Source organism: Phlebotomus papatasi, chromosome 2, assembly GCF_024763615.1.
Source record: "Phlebotomus papatasi isolate M1 chromosome 2, Ppap_2.1, whole genome shotgun sequence".
Lineage (NCBI taxonomy): Eukaryota > Metazoa > Arthropoda > Insecta > Diptera > Psychodidae > Phlebotomus > Phlebotomus papatasi.
In genome coordinates this window covers 4,421,199-4,427,922 of record NC_077223.1, presented here as the reverse complement: position 1 = coordinate 4,427,922, position 6,724 = coordinate 4,421,199, and positions in this window count along the sequence as shown.

The following is a 6,724-nucleotide window of genomic DNA, read 5'->3' as shown; positions in this document are numbered from 1 at the left end:
TGTGATAATTTGCTGGCAATTTATAAGCTTTGTAAGTAAAAAACCAAGAGAAAATTAGGCTAGACGTTTCACACAAGATTTATTTATAGGATTTATGACAGAGTTTCTGAAGGACGTCTACGAGGAAGATTTTGTACTAAAAGTTAGAAAATACCTGTAAGTAGGAAACTAAAGAAAGACAGAATTAGAGGACTTAAAAGGATTCTATTTATAGGATAAACAAGGAAAGAAAGCCAGAATTGGGGAAGATTGTAAGAGGGCAAGATTTAAAGGCTCAGGTAAAATTTAAGGTTAGGTTTAGAAGCTCTCATGGCTGACCCCCATTTTTGTTTCAGATCTTAAATCAGTGTCGATGGCCAATTCCAATAGTTTGATACGGTTATACTTGAAGAGAATAAAGAAATAATTTCCGATGGAAGAATTTGTCAAGAACACACCTGGTATGACTAATTAAGGCTTGAGATTTATCAGGATTGAGAGGGAGACCGCTTTGGGCAGTCGGCTGATAATTATTATTATTATTTATTTCAATCAATACCAATAGGGTCCGCCCCTCTTACATGGTTTGAAAAAGAAAGAAAATCAGATAACAGAGAAGGAAGAAAGTAAAAAGAGAAACGAATTTAGCCTGATCCAGTCTGGTAGAATCTAACGATGCCTATCAGTGATGATCTGGCATGTAAGGGAAGGGAGTTGAACAAGACAACCCCGTCGACAAAAAATAGTTCGCGATAGCTGGATAGAGTGAGCTCTCGGCATCAAGAGTCCCCGAACCCTGGCAGAGGCCCCAGGAATCAAAAGTGAGGTCAAGTAGCGCGGACGACCCGATGAAATCAGACGAAACAGAAAAGAAACCGCTCTCTGACGGAGGGTGATGGGAGATCACAACCCACCAGAATGTTGCGGTGCCTAGAAATATGATCGCGAGGGCCGAGACCACAAACGTATCTAACGCAATTGTTAAAGGTCACCGCTAGACGCCTTAGTGTTTCGCAGTTAGCTGCGAAAATGAGTTCAGCACCGTAAGTCATCACTGGGATGAGAAGAGATCTGACGAGGAGTAGGCGAGTGTTAAACGGCGTGATCTCACGGTAGCGTCGGAGTGTGCGAAGAGTACCATAAATCCTCTGATTAATGTGAGAGACATGATCAGACCATGTAAAGGAGGAGTTAAAAACAACGCCTAGATTGCGTGCCCGATCAACAAATGGGATGGGTTGCCCATAGATAGTGAGAGGAACTGAAGGAGCTGCTAAGGGCTTCTTAGAAATTAAAAGAGCCTGAGACTTTTTGGGATTAAGATCTAAACCATTTAAAGAAGCCCAATTTCCGATATAAAGGAGATTGTTGTTCACATGAGCCAATACAGCCTGAAAGTCGGAAGGATCCCCAGCAGCATAAATTATGACGTGTCTTGTGCAAGTGCTCTGCATTTAAAGTGAAGTCCGAGTGTATTCCGCTATTTTTTGCCTAGTTTTTAGTGCAAAAGGACTGCAGTGGATATAGTGTACATACCTGTGTTGTGGAACCTCAAGGAAATTGCTTATTTTTAGCATCCACTGCAACTTCTGCGAATCCGTCAAGAGAATTGATGTGATAGCGGTTTTTGTGAGACGTCTCACAATAGAACACTGCAAGTTACTAAATTGACTAAGGCCGGCTTCAGACACAGGGCTTAGTCCAGTTCCCGATTGTGTCGAAATTCGAGATCAAAAGTATCTTTAAGTAGCTTTGAATGCTGTATATCCATGTTCATCTTTGAACATGGCCATTGCGCCACAATTTATAGAAGGACCAAGAAAAGGATCTAGCTGCTCATGGTAATATACAGTAGACTCTCTCAAATTCGGGCATATGGGACCGAAATGTCAGCCGAATTAGACAGAAATTCGGACAACAAACTTTTTGAAATGCAACGATTTTTTATTCATGTGCATATGGATATTGAGTTTACACACTCATAATAATGTAAATTGCATGAAAATCCCTCAATAATGCAAAATCACATCAAAACTAAGACAAACCATGCCTAATTTGAGTATATTTGATTCATTTGATAATCACAATCAAACTTGAAAAATGACAACAAACTTTTTTCAAATGTAACCGCTGCCCGAATTAAAAAGTAGCCCGATCTTAAAAGAGCCGAATTTGCGAGAGTCTACTGCAGAGGTGTGCAAAAAACCGTTGAAACCGAATTAACGTCAAAATAAGTTTGTTATAGTAGCGTTTTGACCATAGACGTACATGTTTCATTTGACGTTAATTCGGTTTCAACGGTTTCTTGCACACCTCTGGTCTACTGTATCGTACTTTTTTTTGTGAACCGACAGATAGCATCATTGTCGATGACGTTTTGTCGTATATTAAATTGACGTCAAATTCTAACCTCAGAAATAAGTTATCCTACATAAGTGCATGAAACGCGTAGCTCTACAAGGTTTTTTTTCTGGGTTTTCATCCGAAAGGATCAAAAATATCACTTGCAGTGATCGATAAATACTTTGAAAATTTAAAATTATTAAGTGGATTGAGCAACTTGAAGAGATAAAGAATGTTGATTACTTGTCAGGACGTAGCTAAACAGGCAAAGCGACACATGATATGCATATTGTTAATCTGTTTAAGCGGAACCCAATCTTAAAATTGCGACAAGAAACAGCAAAATTTATTCTGGAAGATGTAGAAACGTGATATTTAACCATTCGAACTCATTTCCTTGTGCATAACCTCAAATATAGAAGCATAATCGAGAAAAAATTTGAAGTCAACCCTTAATTTGCTAACAATTTGAAAGGTTTCTATAAAACATTTCACTGTCCATAAAAGTTAAAGTGAAACTTATTAAAGGAAACAGAGAAGACGCTGCTTAATTCAAGATGGCGTTCCAACGGATCATCTGCTTTTTATAGAGGATGGAGAATGAAAAGAAAATCGACATTTAAAATATATACACGTGCTTTTCTTCAGTTTTATTAATACATTATTATTTCAAGAAAGGGGAACAATTACAACAATGATGTAAGTAATATATATTTTTACTGCAATAATACACTTTTCTTTTCAAAAGATATCCTTCTCCCTTTCCTTGACTCATACCCTCTTTCGAGAGTTCTATTTTCTTAATCACCTTTATTTAAAAGTAACATTCACAATTTACACACTATTTCACTTCTTCAAATTGTCTCTTCTTTACAGTAATTTCTTGCTTTGTTTGTCCCTCTTTTAAGTATTTTCATTCTTTTTTTTTATCTTTATTTTAAATAAAATATGTCTTCCATACTTTCTCTCCTCCACTATTATCCTTTTTTAAAGTTTAAAATGTATTTTTTTTCTTTCATTTAATTGTATAATTATACACGTAAATTAAACCTGCTGTATTAAAAGTTACTACTAATTTACATTTTTACTCTTTCCACCTTTGTTTTTAATCTTTAAGTTTTTTTTTGTTTTCTTAAAAAATTGAGGTTTGCATTTTATTGGCTGATGGCATCAATATTTGTTCATTTCACTTTAATTGTAACTTTAAGAAAAGTATCATATCGGAATTAATTGAAATTTTTCGTGTTTTTTGGGAAGATTATTCTTTTATCTAATTTTTTTTTTAATTTTTTGAAGTATGTTAAAAGAAATTTATTTTGAAAGAAAACCCACACAATGGATGCTTATTAGAAAATTAATTGTACTTTTTCTTGTCTATTGTTTTTTTTCATTATTATATTACATAAAGTTTTTTTTTAATTCACTTATGCTATGTGTATGGTAGGTACAAACATAAAAACGATGAAAACTTTGAAATGAAAAATAAGAAAGAGTAAGAAAATACGTCATATTTATGGCTATTGTTGATTTGAAAAATTGTGGCACATTCTTGGTGTTTTAACACTGTGTTGAACTTCTTGTCAATTAATGTTAAGAATATTTAACAGCTTTTTTTTATGTAACAGAAAAATCAAATATTTATTTACAGTCTGCTTCATTCCATTATCCATCGATATCACTATTGTATTCTCGTATTCTTGTTGCTATTTCTTAGGCATTTTGAGAGAGTTGTACAAAAAATTAAGTCTAAAATGTTTTACTGTAGTTCCTATTACAATTATGTCTATGTCAGTTGTTGGTTTTCGTTTAAAACAATTTCTTTTTTTTTTGGAGCAATCCATTGTGTGATTTTTTCTGAAACTATTTTATGCTATTTCTTGTTTATTTTCTCTTAAATTATCATTCCTGTTATGTTACTTGATGGGAAAATTTCTTTAGTAGACAAGAGGTCGAGTTGCAAATTGAGGTTATGTTGGGAATAACATAACCTAGAAACGCTTTGATGGTTCAATTCTCCAATTTTTAATTCGAAATACCATTTGAATGTATAATAAAGTGATTTTTCTATATTTTCTTGGCAATTTTAAAATATTAATCGCTTTATTTTAATGCAGCAAATATATTTTTTTGGTTATGTTTGCAATTCGAATAGCATTGAAATATTTCAGCTTATGCAAAAATGCTTTAGAATTCCCACGTAAGTAAATAATTAAATTGATGCTGTCAAATGCTAGAAATTACTCTAAAACGTACAGTGCCCGCTGTCTAATCCGGATCGGCGTAATCCGGACGAGTTTCCGACGGTTACATATAAAATAATTTCGAGGTTATGTATGCATGTGTGTTCAGCAATGAAAATGAATTATCTTGTGAAGTTTTTGTTTAATAAATGAAGTATAATGGCATGAATTTTTGAATTATGTCCTTTTAATCTTTTTTAAAACTTTCATACTAATTCTAAAAAAAAAATCTTGTAATTTATTTTCGAGACGATGAACAAATTAAAAAAATCCGACAGAAGCGGACATCTGTCATATTGTGTCTCAATCATCCGAATTACAAAGCGGGCACTGTATCTGTTACTTGTATAGGTTATGTCTGCATAGAACAAAAAAATCAGGAATATTGACATGAACTAGGAGAAGTAATGAACGTAAGGCAAAGCCGAACGTTAGCCTTCCCTCCCGCTAGACAAGTTTCTATCATAGTAACACATATTGACAGCATTATATTAATTTTTCTAGGTTAATTAATAGAGAAAATTTATAAATAATCTAGAAAAATTAATAACAGAGACACTAAAATGTCAAAATACTTGCCTTCCAAATTAATTTTTACTTTAGCCTTACATTTTGACAGCTTGACATCAATATTTTTCTAGATTATGCCATTATAGAGGGAACAGGACACCTCTAAATAGAGCGTTTATTCATTTCTTAAATGGATTTAGACCTTATAATGAAATTAAGCCTTATATTTGATTTATAAAACTAAATTATATCGTGGTAGAGTCCAATTTCATTTAAAGTAGGAGAATAACCCTATTTCAAAGGTATCACTTTTCCTTCTAGGTTAATATAACCTAAAAAATGTGCTTCATATTTATAATAATAATAATAAAAATGGTGGCATAACGTTCCATAGAGAAACAAGGCATTCCCACAAGGGGAGTTCGGAACATCCATTATTATATTTTCGTATACAGGGATGAGGTTATCAGTCCCATGCCCCGTGAAATGAAGTGCAGTGAGGGTCACTGGATGCAATTCGAACACCTTTCACTGGCAAAAATAAAAAGGTCAAATTGATCCTTTTCGAAAGGATGGATCATATTTAAACCTTTGAAAGGATCGATAGTGTCTCTTGAAATTTTGTATGCAAATTTATCACGTTAGATTATGTTTTATCACGAACTTATTACTGATACCATATTTCTCTCATCTGAGCGAACACCAAAGATGACTTTATCACTGTTTTTGTTCGTTTATTTTGGAGGTTAATAAGTGTCAAAACAGGGACACTTTTAAAGGATCCTCTGTGATCCTTTTATTTTTACCAGTGTTTGAATCATAGAGAGAGTGCTCTACCACTTGACCCATTCAATGTTCGCTTCATATTTATCTTTATGCAAAGTATACCATTTTCTAGGTTAAATTCCTTTCCCTAAAGGCCCCTGTACATTGACAGCAATTTTCGTCAAAAAATGCATTTTTGACAGAATTTTGACGTTTCCACTTGCAGCAGTACAGACAATTTTCTTCAAGAAAGCCATTTTTGACAAAAATTTAGGTTATGTTATCTTATACATAACCCCACTTTACAAATAACCCCTTGTATATTTAAGAAATTTCCTGTTGATCATTATCTCTTCTTTTCCAGCTTTAAAAACTCGAAAAGAAGGATATTCCTTGTGGTTTATGTTTACACAATAAAAGTTGTATATGTTAAAAAATAACAGTTTTACATTATTTGGTTTTGAAAAAGTATTCATAAAATTCCATTTCTATTGTTTTTTTTTTATTTAAAAATGTTTCTCTGTTCAGTTAACAAGTTAATAATATGCTTTATGGGCATCACACTGAGTGTTTCTGCATAAAAATCATTTGTTGTGCTATCTTGCACGTTTTTGTCCTCAAAATTTAATATTTTGTTGCAATATTTTCACTTGTTTAGTTAGCAGAATGCGCATTTTAAAAACCTGTGAGAATTGTCATGAGGTTCCGAAAATGCGATTCATCATCGTATGATAAAAGTCATCAATGAGAAAAGTCACTGATTTAAAAAATCGTGATAATGATATGAATTATCATGCTTAAAGTTAGTGCACCGAACGAATTCACCGAACTTTGAATGACTTTGCTGACGTCTAAATTCATCCCTGACAATTCTCACTTTCTGCGGA